The sequence below is a fragment of the Pseudochaenichthys georgianus genome, chromosome 13 (assembly GCF_902827115.2).
Source record: "Pseudochaenichthys georgianus chromosome 13, fPseGeo1.2, whole genome shotgun sequence".
Lineage (NCBI taxonomy): Eukaryota > Metazoa > Chordata > Actinopteri > Perciformes > Channichthyidae > Pseudochaenichthys > Pseudochaenichthys georgianus.
In genome coordinates, this window is record NC_047515.1 from 30,042,519 (window position 1) to 30,068,990 (window position 26,472).

General features: G+C 46.3%; 1 long non-coding RNA gene across 1 annotated transcript in view; it reads right to left on the reverse strand.

The window, feature by feature from the left end:
* Positions 1-3,015: 3,015 nt before the first annotated feature.
* The window catches only part of LOC139435012 (uncharacterized), a 37,275-nt gene continuing 13,818 nt past the window's right edge, over positions 3,016-26,472 (reverse strand). Inside the window, exon 3 of the long non-coding RNA XR_011644287.1 lies at positions 3,016-3,143. This is a non-coding gene — a long non-coding RNA (uncharacterized lncRNA). The remainder of the gene's footprint in view (positions 3,144-26,472) is intronic.

Below are 26,472 nucleotides of genomic sequence, written 5' to 3' on the forward strand. Positions count from 1 at the left end.
GACTGTATTTGCTTCCCCTGTCGCGAGTCCGGATCACTCAGTGATGATACTATATACCTACATAATCTGTGGAGTGTCAGTTTTAATTGGATATCTTGTATGTGCAGCTACGATAAGTAATAAGGGTACTTTTATCTTGAGTTCTGTGCCAATGTCCATTAGCATTTTTCGCTCATGGGTCATTTAGATGCTTCTTATGAGACTTGTGTTTTGTTTTGGTAAACATGGTTTGTATCGTCAGTTAGCTGAGATTATTTCCGTTAATCTGGTATAACACATTAATAGTTTGTTGAATATTAAGATCCCCTGAGACACAGTATCGTGAAAAAAAAATGTTACATTACGTTTTTTTTACATTACGTTTTTTATGAATTGAACAACAGAAAAATAATCGTTAGATTAGTCGACTAATCGATCAAATAATCGCCCGATTAATCGTTTTTGAAATAATCGTTTTTGAAATAATCGTTTCCCCCCAGCACTAGTGACTGGAGACAACGCAACCTCCCCTGGCGGTTCATACACGATATCGTGTTGTCTGTCCTCACGAGGACATGGTGTCCTCTGAGAGAAGGCAGGAAGCGTTTTAGGGTGGGGAACACCGCTAAAAGCTCCGGGTAGTTTACGTGTGCCCGCTGGAGGTCTCTGCTCTAGGGACCTCTCACCGGGCGACCCTCGCCTGTCTGACCTGCGTCCGTGGTGACCACCTTCTGTGAAAGGACAGCACCCGTAGGCGCGTCCCGCACTAGAAAAGTCGGGTGTAGTGCCACTACGCATTACATAATAACCAAAACTCTCCGCACGCCGTGGCGCGCGGGGTTTAGTTTTATTATGAGGCCCATGTTGAGTGGGTGCTTTACGAGGACATTTCCCCCCCGTAATCTGACTCCGCTCGGTGGGCATTATAGATAAAACCCTTCTTTCTAGGAGAGAGAGAACCTCTCTCTCCAGAATATGGAGACTCTCTCTGGGTTTGTGAAAACAGATAAAGTATAACTGTTTTGAGAAGCCCAGGCAGATGTCGTGAGTATCTCCTGCTGTATGCTCCTTAGAGCCAGCTGAGATGTCACGCTTATGGCTCCGGCCGGCACTGCGCATGCGCGTGACGGAGGTGCCCTTTCAGCTCCAGTCGGCACTGCGCCTGCGCGTGCCGGTGGTGCCCTTACAGCTCTAGCCGGCACTGCGCATGTGCGAGACGGTGGAGCCTTCACGACCCCAGCCGGCACTGCGCATGCGCGTGACGGTAGTGCCCTTAAAGCCCCAACCGGCACTGCGCATGCGCGTGGCGGTGGTGCCTTCACAGACCCGTTTATTATCCGCCTTTTGAGAAAGGCCGTAGCTGCTCTCAGGAGGGGATTTATAGTTAACGGACTGTTTATTGTTTTTCTTTTCATTTTTTTTTCTTGGCCGAAGCCTGGATGCGTCAGCGGAAAATGGTTTATTTAAACAACAAAGATGTGACATGTGTCTTATGCGGACTTGAGGATGACGTTGAGGCATCTCTCGAGGCAGCGGGGACACGTTTAGAGCCGGGGAAAGAACTTCCAGCTCTGTCACAGAGGGGAGAAGGAGGGGCTGTCAGGCCGCTCGCTTCTTCTTCCTCGACTGCTGGCCGAAATTCTGGGTTGGCTGAGCCTGAGCTGCAGCCGGAACCGGAGATTTTCTCGGCCAACTTGCCCTTGTCTCCAGCCTGGGCTGGGGACTCGGGGTGGGCTGCGACCTCTGCATCTTCGGTGTTTTAAACCGAGCAGAGTTCGAGGCAGCTTGGGTGTCGTGAGTATCTCCTGCTCAGAGCCATATAATAGAAGAGTTACGACATCTCCGTTCACTCCAATGGACCACTTTTTTACAGCAATGGCGGATCGTGGAGCCTCTCAATCGTTCCCCGGAAGTTAGCGCCAAGGCTAGTAGAGCTGTAGAGTTGCAGCATAATAGACCGTTCGTGACGGACTTTTAAAGGTAAGAAGAAGTTTAAAGATTTATATTGCGGATATTATCAGTACATCTGATTCAAATTAACATGTGTATTAAAGGATGTCAGTGGATTATCCCTAAATTAGTAGATTTAGGGAACGTTTACAGATAACAGATTAAGCTAGCATACCGAAGCAAGTTACCAACACACGTTGAACAGCCTTTTAATTGTAAATTCCGTTCTCTTAATGTCATTTCGTCCAACATGTTGAATTAGAGAAGAGGGGCTTCTAATCGGGATTGTATGCGGGGGTGGAGGGAGTTAAATATTAGATAAATATAACTTTGGTGAGTGTAAGAGTGAGTGTTTTTAGCAGAGCTATATTGTGTCCTTGTGATTCTGTTGATTATTACCTGTCAGTATAATGTTGCAGCTCAGCTGATTGTGGATTGATGGCAAAGGGAGAGGGACTTAAGTGAGAGTGAAAACACAAGGTAGGTTTAATACTACTGTTTTATATAAGTAAACACCTTATCTCCCCAAGGCATTTCCCATCCAATAGGTGTGCTATATAGGTGTGTTTTACCCTTTATCCTGTCTGTTACTCCCTCTTTCAGCACAAGAACCAGAGGGGGATTCAATGGAGCCTGAATACCTGCACTGAGACCCTCACCCTGCACCCTGAGTCTCAACTCTCAGTGTTTTTCAAGCCTTTCCCTGTTTTTTTGTATTAAAGAAAACATGAAGCTTTCCCAATGGTGTGGTTTTCGTTTTGTGAAAAAGTGCAAATGCAGTGTTTGTATATAATTACATCACATATTTTGTTGCTGTTGGTTGTGAAATTGCTCCTGCTGACTTGAGCCAGCCATTTTTTCCTCCGCTCTGTGTCAGTGGGGAAGCCGTACATTCGTACTCCTTTCTCTGAGCGATTTGAGCATTCCCAGGCAGCACAGCAAACCATGGTGGCGACTAGGAGGCAGCACAGCAAACCAGGAAAACACGGAGGAAAAGGCACCGACAAACTGCATGATATGCTATTCAATGTTTATTGAATTCCATGTATTTGCAATGGATGTTCCTAAAACAACACATTTAACATCATCATCATCATCATCATCATCATCATCATCATCATCATCATCATCATCATATGCTGCTAGTCCTGCTAGTCCTGCTGCTGCTGCTGCTGCTAGTCCTTTGATAGTCACCTGTCGGTCTCCTGTCCTTTCTGAAAGCCATAAAGATGACATTAGTCATTTAGATAACTTGTGTCCTCAATTACCAGGGGATTACTGAAACTACCATGAATTTAAGAAAATGGTAGAAATGAATCCAATCTGAATTTTAAAGCATTACTTTAGATCCCCTCCCTCTAAATGTATCAATAAACATTAGAAAGTGATGCTCCTGACTACCATACAAGTTTAAGAAGATAATATTGGTTTGAAAGAATTCAAAGCTATAAATAAACAGCAACAGGCTCTTTAACCAAGGCACTGTTAGCCTAACATGTAAACTAGTTGTTCACACTAATCCTAATATTATCACTTAATATTAGCAAATTCGATTTTATTTTTTAAAACATATTGATGTAAATACATACACATATCGATTTGTTGTATAAATATTGCAAATCAAAACCTTTATTCACTAATAATTGCCAAAAATCGTAGTTCTATCTCCTGTTATCAATGCATTCACATTGCCCGCCATGAACTTCCGGGGAACGATCCTCGTCTACATGAACCACGTGACGATAACCGTTTTTGGACTTCCGTTGTCGTAACTCTTCTATCTATATGGCGCTGCTCCTGCTGTATGCTCCTAGAGCCAGCTGAGATGTCACGCTTACGGCTCCAGCCGGCACTGCGCATTCGCGTGGCGGTGGTGCCTTCACAGACCCGTCAATAATCCGCCTTTTGAGAGATGCCGTAGCTGCTCTCAAAAGGGGAGAAAATTGGCGGGCTGCTTATTGGTTTTATTGATTTTCTTTTCATTTTTTTGAGCTGCGCCCTCGGCCTGAAGCCTGGATGCGTCAGCGGCAAATGTTTTATGACAGAGGAATCAATCAACGTGTGACATATGTTTGTGCGGACTTGAGGATGGTGTTTAGGCATCTCTCGAGGCGTAGAGATGGCAAATCCGGATCATTTTATGGACTCGGAGTCTTCTGAGTCAATCATTGAAGAGATCCGGATCATACGAGTCATTTGAGTCATTTGAGTCATATGAGTCAGCATGACCAAGACCGTAGAAATCCTACCGGTGAAACCGAAAAGTTGTTGCATTTAACCAGCATATTAAACTAACGTTACATTAACCTCCGCTACACAGTGTCTTTTGCTTTAATAAAACATGTGTGTGTGTGTGCATTTTAAAAAATAAGTGTTTTGCATTATATGTATATAGTTATTTTAATATGTTCCTGTACTTAAGCTAATTTTGCACAATTGTGTTTTCATTTAATAATAATAATAATAATAATAATAATAATAATAATTGTATAATTACATTTTATATATTCTAACTGTTTTGCAATTTTCTATCATTTGTTTCTTTTTGTGTGCCATGTTCAAAATAAACGAGTTTCCAAGTAAGATCCTTATTGGAAATGCAGATATTATTACAGGAGACTGTTGCACAACATGACCATTTTGTTAGAAGTCTACACTGAAACTTAATTTAGAGCCGGAAAAATCGCGGGATCCGTGAATCCAGGTCAATGATCGAGAGAGACCAGTAGCCTACGAGGACTCAGAGCCGTAACATATAGCAGGCAGCAGATCCAGAGATCCAGCAGACTCGTCCCCATGCACGAATCTACAGCAGACTCAGCCCCTCCTCCGGCTCGCACGGCTCCCGCGAGTCCCACGGCTCCCGCGAGTCCCACGGCTCCCTCGACGAGTCGCAGCAGACTCAGAGATTTGCGGACTCACGGCTCACGGCTCACGGCTCACGGCTCACTCACGGCTCACTCACGGCTCACTCACGGCTCACTCACGGCTCCCGCGAGTCCAACGACTCACGGCTCACTCACGGCTCACGGGACTCTCGCGGGAGCCGGAGGAGGGGCTGAATTTGCTGTTGATTCGTGCATGGCGACGAGTCTGCTGGATCTCTAGATACAACAACGTTGTAATGTGATTGTACACGTTATAAAGAGAGTAAAGAGTGACGCAATTTATAGTTTTAATTGTTACGTCACATCAGGTGTAGGACTCAAAGGACTCGGGTTAATCGAGAGGGAGACTCGTCACGACCGGCTCATTACTAGGATCCGGGTTAATGATCCGGATGAATCATGACTCGCCCATCTCTATCGAGGCGGCGGGAACACATTCACGGAGGGGAGAAGGAGGGGCTGTCACGCCGCTCGCTTCTTCTTCCTCGACTGCTGGCCGAAATTCTGGGTTGGCTGAGCCTGAGCTGCAGCCGGAACCGGAGATTTTCTCGGCCAACTTGCCCTTGTCTCCAGCCTGGGCTGGGGACTCGGGGTGGGCTGCGACCTCTGCGTCTTCGGTGTTTTAAACCGAGCAGAGTTCGAGGCAGCTTGGGTGTCGTGAGTATCTCCTGCTGTATGCTCCTAGAGCCAGCTGAGATGTCACGCTTTCGGCTCCAGCCGGCACTGCGCATACGTGTGACGGTGGTGCCTTTACAGCTCCAGCCGGCACTGCGCGTGGCGGTGGTGCCTTCACAGACCCGTCAGCGGCAAATGTTTTATGACAGAATGATCAACCAATGTGTGACATGTGTTTGTGCAGACTTGAGGATGGTGTTTAGGCATCTCTCGAGGCGGCGGGAACACATTCACGGAGGGGAGAAGGAGGGGCTGTCACGCCGCTCGCTTCTTCTTCCTCGACTGCTGGCCGAAATTCTGGGTTGGCTGAGCCTGAGCTGCAGCCGGAACCGGAGATTTTCTAGGCCAACTTGCCCTTGTCTCCAGCCTGGGCTGGGGACTCGGGGTGGGCTGCGACCTCTGCGTCTTCGGTGTTTTAAACCGAGCAGAATTTGAGGCAGCTTGGGCAGAGGACTGTTCATCCGAGTCAGACAGGAGGAACTCAGAGGCATCCTCTTCGTCCTCCATGTAATCCAATTCTAGGACATCCTCCGCGGGTGAAACCATGGTGAGGTCCAGCCGGGAGCCCCAGCTTGGTATAGCGTGGGGCCCCGTTCCCGCGTCTTTTGCCGCCACCGGGACCCGGCCTGATATGGCGCGGGAATCCGGTTCCGCGGCTGCCGCTCTTGATGAGCCCCAGACCGTAATGGTGAGGGACTCAGTCTCTGCGGCGGACGCCCCCGCGTCTTGATTGCCAGCCGGCCAATCAATGGACATGAGGGGATCCTGTCCCGACAGGCTAGCTTGTCATGATAACCGTCGGCGGAGGCTCTTCATGGTGAGGCGGGCACAATGCCCGCACGAGCCGGGGTTGTCAATAGCCTCCTGGGCGTGTTCCAGCCCGAGGCAGGACGAGCAGACCTGGTGTGAGTCTGTGCCTGATATCTTCAACCCGCAGCCGCAGAGTCGAGCCTCCGAGTCCCTGACTCCTCTGGTGTGAGGGAGAGAGGCGTCCATCTCGTTCGCCGCGATGCGTGGAGAGGACCTGCTCTTAACAGGTACGTCGAGAAAAAAGGTGTTACCAATCTGTCTTTAATCCGGAGAAAAAAAGGACAGTGTGGGTCTTTTTCTTCAAAGAATATTACCTGGTGTGGTAATATTCTTTTAATCCTTTTCTCCTCCGTGAGAAGAGAAAAGAAAAAAAAACGTCCTCGCTACCGTGGTGTCGGCAGTGAGGGAAAAAACACAAGCTGGCAACGGGTGTGTTGCTAGCTTGAGAATCAAAACCGTACCTTAATTCCAGAGGAAGAACGGCGAGGTTGATTATAATACTAACTGGTGTGTTAGTACTATACTCTTCTGCGAGGCAGAATAGGGTAGCCGGCCGAAATTAGCTTTTGGTTCAGTCTGTGGACTGTTAAGCTAGCCCGGCTACCATTAGAGATGTGCTCTGAAGCGAGAAGAGGTGTTTGAATGACGCATGCGTCGTGGCGCAGGCTACTTATAGGGGGTGATTTCCCCTGACGTTGACGTCAAGATCACCAGCCAATCAGGATTGGCATAATGAGATTGATGCTTCTGTTTGCTCCGCGATAGTGCTGTTTGCTCTCCCATAGTGAGACATCGAACGGAGTGTTATGAATGAGAACCAACGCTGTCATTTGAACAGCGATCAAGCCTGAAGCCACAGAGCTCTTCTTTACTGTCCTTTCTTCTTAGAGGAAGTACAGAAACACGTAACTCTGGATTTGTTTTAATGTTTGAGGTGCAATAAACGACACAGCAGCTTTTTGTCATGTTAAAACTATTATTTTCTGCCTCGCTCATGAGAGTAACAGCTGGCGAAATTACAGCAGGTCTCCCTTGAAAAAGAGATCTATGATCTCAATGGGACCAATCTGGTTAAATAAAGGTTTGAAATGAAATGAAATGACAGCCTCGCCTACTGATTTTAATTTAACCATATATCGAGCCCGATTCTCGATTTCAAAGGTGTGCTCTAAAATGATATTTATAAATGACTATTATCATTATTATAAGCAAGACAATAAATGGCAAAGATATGTAGAAAATAAACGTATTTAAGATACGTTCATAAGGAACGTAACGTGGGAGAAAATATGTTTCTAGAAGATATGTAGAAAATAAACGTAACGTGGGAGTAAATACGTTTTCAGCTAAACGTAATTCAGAATGCAGTTTAGTTCTGTGGGAGCGTATTTTTTAGGAGACAGGGTTGCATATTGAGCAGCGCATATTAAGACCAAAACGTATGTACAACAACTTCCTTACTTGCAATAAATAAGCACTAATTAGAGGGTTATTGAGGAAAAACTCTCAACTGGCCTATTACTTGTAGAATACGGTCATGTAGAATAAGGCATTAGTGTTTCATAATGACTAATAAAGAGCCAATATACTGATAATATGCATGTTAATTAACAACTAGTTGATGGGGAATTGGGTGAAGTGTTACCCAAATATTTTTTGAAATTCTGAAACCAAAATTGAATGAAATGATTGAATGAATGAAACCAAATTCTGTAATTAAGAGGCCAAAACATGCTGATGTTGCTAGGTAACTGATTCACCATCAACTTCATAGGATGATAAGTCAATTTACTGTTTACAACCCTTTTCCATTGCCCTCAAGTTGACAAATAATTTGATGTTGTAGGTCTGAAGATTTGCTGAACAAATTGGTATTATCACCGTAGACTAGATTGACAGTGGATAATTTGGAGAAATAGTACAATTCCTCAAATCATTTTTTTTAAAAATCCTTATAATTTGGTTATATTTATCAGATAACTGATATCACTGAAAAGAAACAAAGACTAATTATGTACTAAAACATGAAATACCATTCAAACTAAATAAATCAACTATTTTCTTAATTGCCATTTCTAGACAACATCCAACTTTCCCAATGTGTGACAACATTTTACGTGTGTCACAATTTTCAAGACCATGTGATCTACGTCCTGGCCTTCAGAAAGACCAAAGGCTTGTTGCTGAGGGAGCAGTATTAACGCTCAGCTGCTTTCTTGTCAGTGGATTTGTTATTCTAGGTCCAGTGTTTTAGTTTTAAGCTAAAACCAGCAGTGGGCTTGCGGCCGCTGAGCCAATTCATGACACAGCACACACATCTTAGTTTGTAGGACAATAGGCCTCTGTGAGGAAGCGCTCACACACACACATACACACTGCTATGTTTATACAGGTGGGCAGAAAATGAAGTGGTTAGAGCGAGGTGTGTGTGTGTGTGTGTGTGTGTGTGTGTGTGTGTGTGTGTGTGTGTGTGTGTGTGTGTGTGTGTGTGTGTGTGTGTGTGTGTGTGTGTGTGTGTGTGTGTGTGTGTGTGTGTGTGTGTGTGTGTGTGTGTGTGTGAGTGTGTGTGTGTGTGGTGACTTTGGTTATTGAAAGGAAAGGAATGGATATGGTGTATTTGTGTTTAGCCTTGGCTTCCCTCCCAGGAACACATACCACAGTGACACTGGCAGTGCAGAGACCAGCAAAATTCCTTCTTATAAAAATAAGCATCACGGGAGAGGAGAATAACTAAAGGAGACTGAAAGGGACAAATTCCATTAACACCTTAGATTTATGCAACATTTATTGTATGTATCTCAACTCAACGTCATCTCACTGGCTTTTCCTGAGCTTTCAACAATAACTCATGGTCATTATCATTAACAGAACTGGCTCACGTGTCATCATGTTACATCAAATGAAAGAATATAGGGGATAGTGTAGAGATCTTCCCCATACAACCACTGATTTGCTGATATAATGACATGTGGTTGAAAGTCCGGGACTAAAATAGAGGTGAGACTTGTTTTGTCACACATACTGACGAAGTTCAATCATTTCCTTATAAATGCTTTACTAAAAACACCCTGTCTTTTTCAACTAACATACCTTTCCATATTTGTTTAGGGAATGTTGCATTGGACTGGTGTAATTCCACCTGTGTAATACAGCATTTCCATGACACACTTAATGAATCCCTTTTCCCAGCCACCCCCTGGGTTTTTGAAACACTGACATAAGAAAGTGGTCAAGAAATCACCGTTACACACAAACAATATACGCTGTGTAGCCGTGATCTCAACTGATCATTTTGGGAAGTTACAAAAGCTAGGGTACACCCATGCCTGCTGACATAGAGACAGGCAGAGCTTTTGGGAAGTGACTTGTTGTGTGAGGTGGTTTAGTGGTACTGACGGCCTGAAAAAGAGGAAGCAGAGATTCTGATGACGCTAGCAGACTGTCTGGCTAGCAGTCCGACAATCTGTTAATACGCACTGATTAACAACAGGGAGAAACTGATATGGGATTTTCCTGAAGGTTGTGCTGAGAATGTATACTCTGTGTACCTCACTATGACATAATGTTTACATTATTCTGGGAAGACGTTTCTTATGAGGCATAGGATCACATCACCTAGAGACACAACTACAAATGAATGTGAGTGTAGTAATGTCCGCCGTCACCTTCAGACTGTTCATAATAAAGTAAATAAACGTCTTACTTTGTTTTCAAAATGTCATAATGCTTTCATTAAAAAGAGGCATTGTGTGTAACAATTACTGTTGTTCTGCAGATTTAGACAGTTTTGAATGAGCACCTAACATCTTTCTTTTGTTTATGAGACTGTAACTATGGCTAACATGTACATCTGGTACAGAAAGCTATTGCACATAAATGTGTGGCGCCAAACTCTTCAACCAAGGATGGATTGTAGTTGTCAATGACAAGAACTTTATACAATTGGGGATCTTTAAGGCTATTATGCAAGCAATATGAAAAAACTGAAAATAAAATAAATATATATATATTCCTTTGAGATGCAACCATCTTACAGGCATCTTTGAGATAGTAAAATAGTATCATACGTTGTCATTTGCAGCAATTTAAAGAACCTTCACCCTTCCAGGTAAAATGATATACTTCAGAGCACGAAATTGGAATTTCGCGACACAGAAAGATAGAAACATAGAAACTACTAAGTTGTCACAGGAAACAATGTGGTACAGACACTTCCCATCACACACAGAAACCTTATGAAACGTAATGACACTCATAGCCACCGATAAAGGGTGTTTCTCAATGTCGAGGACGCTTCCGGTAGGACATGTCTTCCGAGTCATGTCCTTCAGAAGTGAGGCAAGAATCCTTCCTAGCCTCGGAAAACGAAGAATGGTGGAACAGGCTGTGTGCGTCATATGCGAGGCCCCACCTTAAATGGAGCAAAGATCTTGGAAATGTGTCCGTGCGCAAAGGATTGTGGGGATGTTAAGACCGCGAAGGATACACATGTGCAGCCTCGAAATTTCCCGAAACGAAGGACGCCGGCCTCAGTAGAATTCCAAGGATCCTGGACATTGGAACAGTCCTTCGGCGGGACTCGATGACGTAGCATTCTTGAAATAGTGGCTCTGGAGGAGCCTTCCTCGACATTGAGAAACACCCATAGTCTGATAGGTAACAGACAGGAAATGCCAGGAAGAGGAGGGGGAATATGCACACATATGATCACGATAGAAATAGTATTGTCATTATAACAACTTTACTGGAACTCGTTACCTTTAAATAAATAAAAGTTAAAGACGTCATTGAAAATGAGGCTTCAGATCCATCAATATCCCTCTGATCAAACACACTGATCAATATTATGAGCTGTTGCCTGGATACAGTTGGATGAGTGCAGTACCAGAATATACAAACCAGAAATCATCTTATGGCGTACACTCAGTGGCATGAGGACACACGCACACAATGACGCACACATCTACACAGCAGATACTGCAATATTCTTCAACCTGGGTTAACAGATATAAGGTTTATAAGCTCTCTAATACATGCAAACAATCACAAACACACTCCATGTCCATGTGTTTAAAGACTATCTTGCCACAAAGTGTAAATACAAAAGATTCATATTGTAAAATGTCACAGCTGACATGAATAGGTTGCTATCTTAGGGGGAAAGTAAATACTCAAGAAGCTATAAACATTCTAACATAAAGTGACTTGCCAAAATTGCTGCCCCGGGATAGGGTCAAACATTCAAAAGTACATGTGCAAGCAGCTATCATAAACACACTGATGACATATACACAATACATAACCTTATCCCAGCAATTATGAGTTGTGTATTGCTACAACGCCATACGATTGATTAGATGTAACCATTTGGAGCATATCATCTTTGAGGTAGCAGAAATGAACATAAACACACACATTATGTTTGCAACAAAGCTATCAGAAGAACACACATAGTTTACAGTACAGTCAATTCCTGTTGCATATTATGATATGCCTATTTACTACTGAGAACCTTTTTATAGAAATGGGAAGGTTTTTAAAGAACAGCACAAGCGACCTCATTATCTGAGCACAAATGTTTCTGTGCAGCAGGAACAGTTTGTGCCACACAGGATTGTGTTTCATTTTGAGTTTAAATATGTTTTTGTAAGTTTACAAAATGTCAGCTCTAGGTATTCAACAGACATCCCTGAAATGTAGGTCTAGACTGTGAGTCATCTACACACTGGTCAAGAATGGCTCAATCTGTAGGGACTTGGTCTTGGAACAGAAGGGTCGCCAGTTCACGTCCTGATCGGACCAAAACAAATCAAATATGGAGTGAGCTGGTAGCTGGAGAGGTGCCAGTTCACCTTGAGCAAGGCACCTAACCTCGAAACTGCTCCCTTGGCGCGGGATACCTGGCAGCCTCTCTGCTCTGCCACCTCTCCTCTGTATGTGGTTGTGCATGTATATCCTCTGTGTTTGTGCATGTATATCCTCCCCTGCGTGTGTAATGTGTGTAAACAGAGTGGGGAAAGACATTTTTAAGGGATTAATAAAGTATGTCTTCTTCTTCTTATCATCATATGATCTGTTAAGGAACATGCACACCCATAATCAGATCCTTATCACAGTTTTTGTCTCACCAAAGTTTCAACAGGGTTTGCCTGACATCTAAACGTATTAAACATTCCTGTTCCCTTACAGTCGTCACAAAAAATACACATTTGATGATGTCAAAAGGTTATCCACAAAACAAATAAACTATTGGCAAAATATCTTGAATTTTGATAACAACTGACACTGCAGGATAGCAGATCAGGTATTTGTCTTTGTTTCCCTATACAGATTCAACAGTAAAATATGTGGCAACATGGCTCCTGATGACGCTCGTTCTGCACTTGGCTGCACTTCGGTATCCAAACATCTGACATCCCTCTGCACTCTTTTACATTAATCACCATGCAGCAAGATCCCAACACACTTAACAATTAAAAAAGCATGATGCAAATATGAAAGATTCCCTTTCTGATATTTAACTGAAGTAGCTTTTTACTAATTAGTCTAGTCCCAATTATTGTTGGACATCTCAGTGAAGTCTCTTATTTTGGGCACAATTTTTCTTCTAAATTCCACAGTGAGAATACCAGAACAGACTGCTTGATTGAAATGCACTCAGCTCACTCACTCTCTCAGTATCTTTCACATCTGGACATACCTTCACATTTGGACTATAGTTTGTATCACTTTTGATTTAGATTTTAAAACATACTCACAGTAAAGGCAATAAACTATACAACTTTCTTCCTCTCTTCCCAGTTTTCTTGCATTACACCCCTCTCTTCTTCCCCGTTTTTGTTACCCTTTTTCCGTCTGGCTTAACATGTTCCTGTTAAAAACATCAAGACTCCATTTCCTCAAAGTGAACTTGAAACTGAATTGCAGCTTTTGCTAGGATGTCTTCACAGACAGTTAAACTGGAGTTTAGTTATCTTTCAGTGAAAATCTCTGCCCTCCCTGTATATTTATATTTTGTATTTATATTGTTTCCTGAATGAACTTTATACTTAGGGCTTTGCTGTTCCTTCTGGTTGCACATGGGGTAAACAGAAACCTTTGACAGAAACACAAAGTGATACCATATATGTGTTATTGCAACATAGATTTGGCTGTTTGTTTTGGGTTCAGGAGGATCTCCAGGAACTGTTGTTGAACACACACCACACACACACGCAGCTGTGTGACTTGATTTCAGAGACTATGGTTGTGTAAATGTAAAAAAAGACATGAGTCTGATCGACTCTATGAAGTCTGCAAAACTAACTCGATATGGTGCAACAGCTCCCCTTGTTGGTGAATCAGACAAATGGAGGAATTGTAAATTGTAATATGGTGATCTCAAGATATTGGTCTTTAAAACCATTTAAATACAGCTTATCTTTTTACATATGTTTAACAATGTTCCCTACATGTTTACCACATAACACGTTTATGTATGGTTATTCATCCACAAATTGACAAGTTTTATTATAAAACATTTTGACACAATAGCCGCGTTCACACCGCAGGACTTTCCCTGGTACTTTAGTTCTTTAGTTCCGTTAGTACCAATAATGTCGCGTTCACACCGCCGGGACTACTCAGTGCCGGGAACTCTTTTGGAACTCTTTTGGTACTTTTTAGTCCCTGCTAGAGAGGTGGTACGAACCTGGTGACAAAAGAGTGCCAATTTCTATTCTATGTCTATTGGCTGGGCGAATTGCAAACCACGCCCCGTTAGACTCTGAATTTGTTTTGTTAGGCAGCCATTTTTTTCCTCGCTACAAAACCACATCCACACCTGAGCGAGTCGTTTTTTTGTACTTTAAAGCAGTTATGACCACACGTACTACAACACCGGAGCGGTGGAATGATGAGGAAGTGTCGGTGCTTCTGGCAATTTACTCCAAGGACGGGATGCAGCAGCTTCTACAGAAAGCAGTTCCCAACTCCAAATGTTTTGAGCGATGTTCGCTACTTGAGCTGGGAATCGTGCACAGTGCACACGGATGCCGGGTAAAAATAAAGAAACTCAGGCAGGACTATGCTATTGGCACTAGCCCCCTGGCGGATTTAGTGCCGTGGTACTTTAGTGGTACTTTAGTGCCGGCACTAAAGTACCGCAAGTCCTGCGGTGTGAAAGCGGCTCATGTCCCAATTTGATGGTTAATTCTAGTGCCCTTTATTTGAAATAGCAAATAAATATCTAAAGGGGAGATTATGCCCTTCACAACTTCAATTAAAGAGTGTAGTGTGTACAGCAGAGATGAAAATAATAGATCGTACAAGTACAAGTTACCTTTCTTAAATATATAATATAATAAAGGTTACCCAAGCAAAAGAAAGATCACTTGTTTAGAAATGTACTTAGAGAAAAGTAAAACGTTATATAAAATACTTCCAAATTAGTGCAAACCAAGGGCTGTGATAACTGGAAGCAGAAACATGAGCATATATTTTATTTAGATCTGTTCATGTTGAGAAGGCTTGTGGCCTACAACTGATAATAAATTATCAAAATAAGCATTCCTGAGCAGGGTAAATAGAATTACCAGTGTATAGGCATTAGGTTACATGAATAAAAATAACCTGACACTTAAACAGCAGAATAAAAACACATCAAGGTCGCAAACACAGGTGTATAAACAATATAAGCTTCAGTGCAGCTACAGCCAGTGTATACCTCAAACAGTATACCACAAACACACATAACGGTATTGGGATATAGCAATGAAAGAGATGCAGCTTTTGATTGACACAACGCTTCCTTGTGATGCATCTGGTTGATATCACTCTCTACACAGTGAGTTACATTTATATGAGTCTATTGTTACATGCATACAGTGTGTTATAGTAGGCCTACTTACCTGTCTCCAAGGTATTCTGTTAAGTCCTGTCCAGTCCACTTTCCCTTTCTGCACTTAAGTGTTGAACATGTTCAGATAATTTGAGGCTCTGCAGTCACATTTTGGAATTATTGTCAGAAATATGAAAAAGGCCTTACACACTTCACTGAAGGTACACATTTACGAGCAAGATAGCAAATCACGTTACAGTATTAACAGGAGAAACAGTGATTTATTTAGTGGGAATGCTGACACATCATTCCAACTATCTGTAATGCTACGCACGAAATTCTTTATTATTCCGCCAAGTTATTTTGCGCCACTTCTCCTCCCACATTGAACATCGCAGAAACTCCGTTCAAACATCAAAACGTTCAGCTCGGTCGGGAATCGATGGCTATTACTTTTATCATTCATAACTTTCATCATTCCAGAGATACATCACATAATACATCACATTTTAACATGGAAGTCAATGGAGAACTCTTCAGACTTCAACAATCTTCATGCAACTTCAACTGCTAACTGCTCCTTCTTCAACTGCTAACTCCTCCTTCCTGATTCTTACTTTTAAAGATATTAAACATTGTTCAGACCTTGGTAAAGAGGCCTTCTTCAGATTTTAGAGTGTGTGATGTCACAGCTAGAGTGGAGGACAGATTTAATTTTGCCTTCATATTTTCTTTTAAACCTGCCATAATTCCCAAACCCTACATTCCTGAGACATAATTTTTCATGACAAACGTAAGAAAACATCTCGTAGCTTGAAAGATAAACCAAAATTAAGCAAAATAATTAAACAAAATACCTCTTGAGGGCATGAAGTAACAAAAACTTTCAACATGTCTCCATTAAAACCCATTGTAAATTCAGCCTCACCTTTCCCCACCACAGCAGCCGCACACCTTTAGTTAATCTGCCAAAAAGGCCACATTATTAACCCGAAAGTACACAAAAAGTACACTTCAGATGCTCAAGTTCCTTGACATGCTTCACACTTTGAAATTTCACCGATATCTGTTATATCTCTCACAGGCTCCGCCCTCTACTGGACTCTATGGGTACTCTCTTACCCCGCAAGCATTCTCCCACTGAGACTTCTATAGACGTAGCCGGCCCTGGGCGGGCCTACCTGAATGCGCGCATCACACCGTATAAAAGGAGGCCTCGCCTCCTGACTATCATCCTTTTCTCTTCAGCAGCGGAAGTGATTCCACGAGAGACTGAGACGTTTGAAAGAAGAAGAAAGAGTTATCATACCTCCAGGGAGTCGCCACTGCTAGAGACCCGGGCCTGTCCTTCGTGCCCTGGTTGAAATAGCAGGCGCCGATCCCCACCACCTTGCTTCGAGTGGTTGGGGGACCAGGATATGGCTGAGGCGGTGCCATTCACGTTCGCCATTCCTTCCGGGTCTGGCATCCATGGAAGTCCAGCGCCCAGGGCTGTACTCTCCCTGGATGATGATCGTGGCGGCGGATGTGTGGGCTACTCACTTATTGCGAGAGATGCACCCGCCTCACCAGGTCAGAGCGATTATTGGGCCGCAAGGCCGAATAAGTAGCTTGGTCCACGGGCCTTTCCCCAGGCCCGGTTCCCCCAGGGACCGGTGCTCGGTGGCTTCACGTGATATAGGGTCGCCCCTACTTCATCACAGGCAGTTGCCCGCCGTGTGATGTCCCTGGGATATCACGCCGCGTGGCACTTTCCAAAGAGGATCGTGTTGATCTCCTGGGAGCCCCCGTGTTTACGGAAGGGCTCTTTGGATCGATCTCCTTGCTCACGGGATGAGGATTAGTCGCAGCGTAGCTGCCCATTCCCAGAGGAAGAAACACTGTCCTACACTCCCCGCCCCTGCTGTAAACCCCAGTATAGGGAGCCAGCAGGTGGGCGTGTGCACGTGAGTGGAATAAACCGAGTGCTGTCAAAGCACTGTGCGGGTTCAAGAGACGCTATTGCCGGCGTGCTGTTGTCAGAAAACACACCTTGCCTAGTATAATGGCTCCGATTAATGCATTTCACCGTTGCAATGGGAAATACAGCGTTAATACGTGGGCGCGCGGCCCTCGTGAGAGTGGCCGCGGTGCGTTCAGGGACCCCCGCAGGAGAACGGTGGTTTACGTTTGTAAACTCTAGTTCTGGAGTGAGGTGTGTGTGGGAAAAATGCATTCAGTAAAGACTATTGCATTTATCCCAGAGTAAGAGTCATTTCTCTCCACAATTCCACTTTCCTCCATAATGTCCGTTTCAAAGAGACGGCATTGTGATGGCGCGCGCGGCGTGTAACGGAGGGTCGACACTACAGCTTCAAAAATAGCTTGGAGCTGGGCGTGTCTGGAGCTTGGGGATTTTATTCAAGCAACACGACCAACAACCAATCACATGAATCTCCCGCCCCCGACATACAAAGCAAAAACCCCCAGGGATTTTATGCGAGCAATATATATATAAACTCCCCAAACAGGCGAAAACTATAGGTTACTTACGTAACCCCAGACTCAGAGTAACATGAAGTGAGATGTCTCACTATGGGATGCGCCTCATCGCGGAGCAAACAGAAGCGTCAATCTCATTACGCCAATCCTGATTGGCCGGTGATTCTTGACGTCAATGTCAGGGGAAATCACCCCCTATAAGTAGCCTGCGCCACGACGCATGCGTCATTCAAAATAAGCACCTCTTCTCGCTTCACCGTAGCAAGGAGGGCCGTCTGGTGAGACATCTCACTTCATGTTACTCTGAGTACTCTGAGTACTGAGTCCAGCCTGTAAAAGCAGACAACAGTGAGCGGCGAAGACCCGCTTGCCACTGCACAGATGTCTTGGATGGGAGACATCCTGGACAGAGCCCAGGATGCAGCCAGACCCTGATTTGAAAGAGCTCGCGGACCCGAAGGTGCCTGCAAACTCTGACTCGTAAGGGTCTCAAAGCAATAGCCTCCACACGACAGTGGGAGAGCCGTTGCTTAGTAACCGGCTTGCCCCCCTTTAAGGGTTAGCCCAGGACACCAGGAGTTGGTCATTATGACAAACACCCCTGATCTGTCCATACAGGTGCGTAAGCACAAACTGGACACAGCAAATCCCGCTGCTGTTCCCCGTAGGGACCCAGCGGCTGAGGAAATGTCTCAATATACATTGGGTACATGTACAGACAGTGCATGAAAACATTACTGGCTCGCCTGGCGGAAGCCAGGGTCAGTAACAGCACTATGTTAGAGAGACCTGGTGTAGGAATCTCTCGCACTCTGAATAGTGTTAACACCCTATGAGGGAGTCTCACTATATTCAGGTTGTACCACTCACGGGCCAGGCCCATAAGGCCAAGCGCTCTGGGTGTGGGTGAAAAATCTCACCCCCCGCTTGGGACAGTATGCCCCTGTGTAGTGGGAGCTGCCATGGCTGCCCGCACAGCAGCTGATAAATCTCCGCCAGCCAGTACATAGCTGGCCAGTGCGGAGCTATCAGAATAAGTGTGTGGCGTTGTTCCCTCACTCTTGCCAGAGTCTGGGGAATCAGAGCCAAGGGTGGGAACGCGTACAGAAGGTGTGTGCGAGTGCGTCCACGCCTAACGGTGCGTTTAGGTCGCGCATCGAAAAGAACAGCTGACACTGAGCATTTTCTCTTGATGCGAACAGATCCACCGTGGCTCTGCCATAACGCACCCACAGCTGGCTCACAATCCTTGGATGTAAAGTCCAGTCTGCATAAAGTGGTGTACCTCTGGACAGCAGATCTGCCCCGAGGTTCGACACACCCGGTACGTGCGTCGCTCTCAGGGAGAGGAGACGCCCGCTGCTCCATAGGATCAGTTTGCGTGCCAGCATGTGTAACCTTGGCGGTTTATATACGATATTGTCGTCGTATTGTCTGTCCTCACGAGGACATGGTGTCCTCTGAGAAAAGGCAGGAAGTGCTTTAGGGTGAGGCACACCGCTAAAAGCTCCAGGTAATTTATGTGTGCCCGCTGGAGGTCTCTGCTCCAGAGAGCCCTCACCGAGCGGCCTTCATAAATACCTCCCCAACCTGTCAGACATGCGTCTGTGGTGACCACCCTCCGTGAAAGGACAGCACCCATAGGCACGCCCCGTACTAGAAAAGTCGGGTGCAGCCAGTGGCGCAGTGCCGTTACGCATTTCACAGTAACCATTACCCTCAGCGCCATGACGCGCGGGGTTTAGTTTTAAGGCGGCTACCCAGCGCTAAAACTCCCTCATGTGTAAGCGTCCTAGTCGTACGACCAGGATGGCTGACGCCATGAGTCCCATCAACCGCAGGCATGTTCTGAAGAGAACATGTTTGCGACGCTGGAATAAAGCGAGACAAGCTCTGAAAGCTTTCACTCTTTCCGCTGACAGGTGAGCTGAAAAGGGCACCGAGTTCAGGTGTAACCCTAGGAAGAGTATAGTCTGCGCGGGGCACAACATGCTCTTCTCTGTGTTTATTATGAACCCCAGGTTGAGCAGGTGCTTTACGAGAACATTTGTCTGCGTAATAGCCTCGTGCTCCGACTGTGCGAGAAGCAGCCAGTCGTCCAGGTAGGTCGCCAAGCGAATACCCTGTTGTCTTAACGGGGCTATCGCGGCTTCCGTACATCGTACAAACACTCTTGGACTGAGAGACAGTCCGAAGGGAAGTACTCTGTATTCGTAACAGATCCCCTGAAATGCGAATCTCAGATATTTCCTGTGTGGATAATATACTGGGACGTGGAAATACGCATCTTTCAGGTCGACTGATGTAAACCAATCATCTTGTCGCACGAGACGCAGCAGAGGTGTGTGAGTGAGCATTCTGAATTTATATCTTCTTAGATATCTGTTCAGAACCCTCAAATCCAGTATTGGCCGGATTCCGTTCCCTCCTCGTTTGGGGACGAGGAAGTACTTGGAATAAAAACCACTCTGACTCTGCTCGGCAGGTACAACAGATATAGCTCTCTTTTCTAGAAGTGAGAGGATCTCTCTCTCTAGAATATGGGCTGACTCTCCTCGGGCTTGTGAATACAAAATGCCCGAGAAACGAGGGGGGGTGACAGCGAATTGGAGTCTGTAACCCTGTGTTACTGTCTTGAAAACCCAAGCAGATGTTGTGAGCATCTTCCACTGTGTGCTCCTTAGAGCCAGCGGAGATGTCACATCCCTTGCCCTCTGAGACTCTGTTTGTTGTGTCATGGGGCCCTCTAGTGTCTGAACACGGTGGTACCCCATTTCAACAGTCCCCACCGTTACTGCGCACGCACGTGGCGGTGGCTTCACGGACCCGTCAATAATCCGTCCTTTGAGAGATGCCGTAGCGTAGCTGCTCTTGAAAGGGAAAGGATTGACGGGCCGTTCTTTACAGCTCTAGCCGGCACTGCGTGCGCACGTGGCGGTAGTGCCCTTAAAGCCCCAACCGGCACTGCGCATGCACGTGGCGGTGGTGCCTTCACAGACCCGTTTATTATCCGCCTTTTGAGAGAGGCCGTAGCTGCTCTCAGAAGGGGATTTATGGTTAACGGACTGTTTATTGTTTTTCTTTTCATTTTTTTGAGCTGCGCCCTTGGCCGAAGCCTGGATGCGTCAGCGAAAAATGGTTTATTTAAACAATAATGATGTGACATGTGTTTTGTGCGGACTTGAGGATGGCGTTGAGGCATCTCTCGAGGCAGCGGGAACACAATTCGAGCCGGGGAAGGAACTTCCAGCTCTGTCACAGAGGGGAGAAGGAGGGGCTGTCATGCCGCTCGCTTCTTCCTCCTTGATTGCTGGCCGAAATTCTGGGTTGGCTGCGCCTGGGCTGCAGCCGGGACCGGAGATTTTCTAGACCAACTCGCCCTCGTCTCCTGCCTGGGCTGGGGACTCGGGGCGGACTGCGACCTCTGATGATCTGGTACTCTAGATCCAGCAGGGTTCGGAGCAGCTTGGGCGAAGGGTCGCTGTTGCGGAGGCAGCGGCTGGACCCTTCGAGGGAGACAGAGGTGGAGGGTCTCGTCTTCCTTCTTTTTCGACTCGCACCTCCTCTGCATGGAAGCGAGAGCGGAGCCGAAAATTCCCTCGGGAACGATGGGCATATCCAGCACATCTTCTTTTTCCCGGTCCGGGAGGTTGGTGAGGTTGAGCCATATAGCTCTTTCCTGCACCACCATGATCCCCATCACTTTGCCCGTGGCCTGGACGGCGCAGCGTTGGACACGGAGACAAATGTCTGTGACCGCGGCTATCTCGTCCAGAGTGGCCGGTCCAGAGTGGCCGGTCCAGAATCGCTCGACAGATCCTCACAGAGCTCCGCTTGGTACGCGGTTAGCATCGAGGAAACGTTCAGAGCTCTGGCGGACAATGCTGCAGCTTTTTAGGCCCGTTCCGTCATGGTTGACTGGAATTGATCTGTTTTTGCTGGCAGTGTGGGGTTCCTGCTCGGTGACGGGCCCATCCTCGGTAGGAGGTGGGCTTCCACCAGCGGTTCCATAGGCGGTATGTGGAGCAGGCCGAGCCTCTCCATACCGTCACAGTCAAGGGAGGAGGCACCCTGGATTGGGGCCTTGTTGCTAAAGGGCCGGTCTCTCCACGAGACCGACACCTCATCCAACATCTCCGGGAAGACCGGGAGGAGTTGCCTCTTCGTCCTCGTTGTTTGGAAAAACAGTTTTCCCTCGTAACGGGACCTGGAGGTCTCCTTGGCCACTTCGGGCCATGGGATGTCTAGTCTGGCCGCAGCACGTTGACACACGGCTTGTAGGTCTATACTGAGACAGGGCGAAGCTGGTGTGCTATCGCCCGAGAGAGCAGCCATCGCTCCAGGCTTTGCAGCCTGAGCTGGTGACATGAAGACGTCGTCTTCTTGCTCGTCTGAATCAGACAGGAGGAACTCAGAGGCATCCTCTTCGTCCTCCATGTAATTTAATTCCAGGACATCCTCCGCGGGTGAAACCATGGTGAGGTCCAGTCGGGAGCCCCAGCTTGATATAGCGTGGGGTTCCGTTCCCGCGTCCTTTGCCGCCACCGGGACCCGGCCTGATATGGCGCGGGAAACCGGTTCCGCGGCTGCCGCGGTTGATGAGCCCCAGGCCGTGAAGGCGAGGGACTCAGTCCCTGCGGCGGACGCCCCCGTGTCTTGGTTGCCAGCCGGCCAACCAGTGGACATGAGGGGATCCTGTCCCGACAGGCTAGCTTGTCGTGCTAACCGTCGGCGAAGGCTCTTTACGGTGAGGTGGGCACAATGCCCGCACGAGCCGGGGTCGTCGATAGCCTCCTGGGCGTGTTCCAGCCCGAGGCAGGACGAGCAGACCTGGTGTGAGTCTGTGCCTGCTATCTTCAACCCGCAGTCGCAGAACCGAGCCTTCGAGTCCCTGACTCCTCTGGTGTGAGGGAGAGAGGCGTCCATTGAGAGGACCCGCTCTTAACAGGTATGTCGAAAAAAGTGTCCCAAACTGTCCTTTATCCGGAGAAAAAAGGGTAGTGTGGGTCTTTTCCTCTCAAAGAATATTACCTGGTGTGGCAATATTCTTTAAATCCTTTTATCCTCCGGGGAAGAAAAAAGAATAAAAAACGTCCTCGCTACCGTGGTGTCGGCAGTGAGGGAAAAAAGCACAAGCTAGCAACTGGTGTGTTGCTAACTTGCAAGTCAAAATCTTACCTTACTTCCAGAGGAAGAATTCGGCGAGGTTGACTATGGTACTTCTTCTGAGAGAGAATAGGGTAGCCGGCTAACGCCCGTCGACCGAAAATTAGCTTGGGTTCAGTCTGTGGACTGTTAAGCTAGCCCGGCTACCGTTCGAGATGTGCTCTGAAGCGAGAAGAGGTGTTTGAATGACGCATGCGTCGTGGCGCAGGCTACTTATAGGGCAGGGGTGGGGAACCTCTGGCCTCCGGGCCGTATACGGCCCGCGAGACAATTTGGTACGGCCCTCGAGGTAATTTATAAACACACGCAAAAAATAAAAAAATGAAAGAAATCTAGACCGCAAAAATTAAACAAGCGAGTGCCTGTTTTTCCTGGCCAAGGTCAGGGTCCTTGAACACAACACGAGCCTAACGTGTCATCACGTGGTATATGTCTCGACCATAGAGGTCTCGACTGACAGGGGTGCAGTTCTGACGGAGAGCACCAGAACGCCACTCCAGCACTTCAGAAATTGCAGTACCGATAAATCCATACACATGCCGCAGTTTCTGCGTGTCTGTGTCTTTAGTTGAAAGCCCAGTGGCGATCTGCTCATCTGTCATACAGTCAATAACTGTGTTGTTATCATTAGCATCTGGTTAGCTAGCTATGCTAACGAATATAAGAAGCTTTGTCTACAACCAGTGAGGTAAAGGCACATCTTTATATGATCATTATAGTTATAAAAAAAATAAGAGAATAAAGTAAACAGGTATAAAATACTATATGACAGTTATTAATAAAGAAGAATACAGTTTGAAAGGGGAGTGATTTGTCAAATATCCATAAATTAAAAGAAAATCTGCTTACTTTTGGGTGTTGAGAGATGTGTCCATAGATCTCCTAATGTTGCTCTCAAAGTGCACCAGATTGATGCTTTTAACTTCAACATTTAAAAAAAAATCTTCCCAGGGGAGCATGCCCCCCGGACCCCCGTAGAGGAGATGAGGACCCCCCCCCCACTTAAATCATGTTCACATGGATAGGAAACTAAATACATTTGCACACATCTTGTGTCCATATCTTTCTGTTTTGGTGGTCACGCCACACCCTGCACGTGCATGCATACGCGAGTCATGGTGAGATATCTGGATTAAGAGGTTGCTTTTTCTTTGCACAGAATGAAATGAATGGGCTGTGATTTTAGTTTTTTTTAAGCAGAGGTCAATAACTTGTACGGCCCTCTGAGGATATTGTAAAAATTGAAATGGCCCTTGAGAGGAAAAAGGTTCCCCACCCCTGTTATAGGGGGTGATTTCCCCTGACGTTGACGTCAAGAATCACCGGCCAATCAGGATTGGCGTAATGAGATTGATGCTTCTGTTTGCTCCGCGATGAGGCGCATCCCATAGTGAGACATCGAACGGAGTGTTATGAATGAGAACCTACCAGTTTCCCCCACTGTCTCTGCCACCTCCCTCCATGCCTGGTTCCTCCGGTTTGTATCCCGGTAGGTGAAGAGGGTCTGGTCATACAAAACCGGGTGATTTGCTACGGCGATAGTTAGTTTCTCCTCCGACTTTTTTTGAAATATAGAAATGAACGGCGGGATATCTCTCCCAGCTTAGACGCGGTTTGATTGGCTACGGCTTCAGCTGTCAGATCTTGGGAAACGGGATTTGATTGGCTGGCGCTGGCTACTCCGGCGTCAGAAGTTGAACATTGTTCAACTTCTGTCGCCGGAGACGCCTGAGACGGACCGCTCTGCTACCCACAATTCAGTTCGGCGAAAAAGCGCGGCTACGTGACGTCACCCCATTGAAAGTGAATGGGCAGATTGGAGCTTTCGACGCTGTCGACGCTGTAGTGTAGACGGGCCGTAACTGCTGTCTCCGACGCTGCAGCTTCATACTATTGGCCCCGAGGGCGGGCCACAGTGCGTTCAAAGATCTCAGTAGAGAGGTGAGACGAAGTGAGAGGTGCAGGCACGGAGATCCCGTGCCCGCGGCGCCCTCCACCTCTTCGGCCCACCCCGTGAAACCGGCGTGCCGGCACTCACGGGGACGGGTTTTCCGTCTTTACGGATCTGGCTGGCGGGGGGAGAACATCTCTCCGCCCGGGACGAGGGGGCGAATCCCGCCTCCTCCCTGTATAATGCACAGATCACTACGTTTTCTAATAAGAATGCGGTTGATCTGTATCCAAATCTAAGTGTCTTTTGTTTCGGCCTACACACAATGTTAACCGTACAAATTCCCCATTCGCTGCCCCAGCTGTAGCTCCTGTAAAGGAGGTGGCTAATGGGCATGCGCAGAGAGGGATGAACCGCAGGGAGTGCTATCTAAAGGAGAGCGCTATGCGGGTACAGGGACATTATGGCCGGCGTATTGCTGTCAGAGAACACACTATGCCTAGAGCAAAGACTCCAATGCAGTTTACCCGTAGTGGTAAAGGCTGCATTATGGCGGAGTCCGCACTCACACAAGAGCGCGTGGCGGTGCGTTCAGGGACCTTAGTAAAACACACTACGCCTATAAAGACTCCGATTAATGCTGTTTACTGTAGTGGTGAGAACAGCATTAGGGTGGAGCGTGCGCTCACACAAGAGCGCGCGGCGGTGCGTTCAGGGTCCTCAGTGAATAATCGGCCCTTTCTGTGTCAACCCTCCAGGGGCAAATCTTCCCTTCGCGGGGAGTTTTTGCGGTGGAACGGGTCACCAGAGAGTATCACAGCTTCATAGCTGCTGCCCCACAGCTGAGGGCCTGTCCATTAACACAATGTTCTGGGGAATGGAAACTCAGCTGTGTGCTAACAAGGTGGAGGGACAGGAGGACGCAGCGTCCCACTGTACCACATGTCCAGTGGTGACTGGTCATTAGGGGCAGGTGCTAGGTGGGGCACACCTAATACTTAATACTTAGCAGAAAGTATTAAAATAATGATTACAACAAAATGCAAAAAATAAATTAAAAAATATATAAAATATATTTTAAGATCATGTTTAATCATCTGATTCGTCTGTACATTGCTGTTTTAGTATGTGTTCTTCTAATTAGTGTCTACAGTGTGTGCCTATTGAGCTGTTTAGAGCCATGTGGGACAACACCTGATCCTGCCCCTCCCTCTGACTGTCTACTCTAAGTGAACGGTGACTGCAAAAACTACACTGCGCATGCTCAGAGTATTTTCCTATTTAATGTGTGTGGCAAAAAATAATGACCATAGGGGCAAAGTGCTGCCATCCCCACCATACATCATCTCACATAATTCAGAGCTGATTGGCTGTAAGTACGTGTGCCGCGAAAAGTGTGGTGTGTGAAGAGGAGGAGAGAGAGCTGCAGTGAGGCGTCCTAAAACCAGGAAGTAAGCTGCGCATGGCTTCCCTCCACAAAAAAGCAACGAGATTTCTCCATAGGATTTTAGAAAATAGCTCAAAATAAGATCTGTGGGAAACGTAGCTGTTAGATAAATGTACGTTTTGTTCAGCCGGATAATATCCACATGTCTACCCTACTTTTATCATTTTCGAATCAAAAATCTATTGATTAGATTAGATTTATGATAGACTTTTGAAACTACAAGAAGATAAGGAGGACTTTTACAAAAAAGTAATAGAGATTTTTGTCCAGAAGGATAGGCAAATGGACTTAATCTTCAAGTGAAGGCAAGACTGCAATTTTATTGAAAATGGGATCTTACTAAGAGAGAACAATTCAATATTTAAAT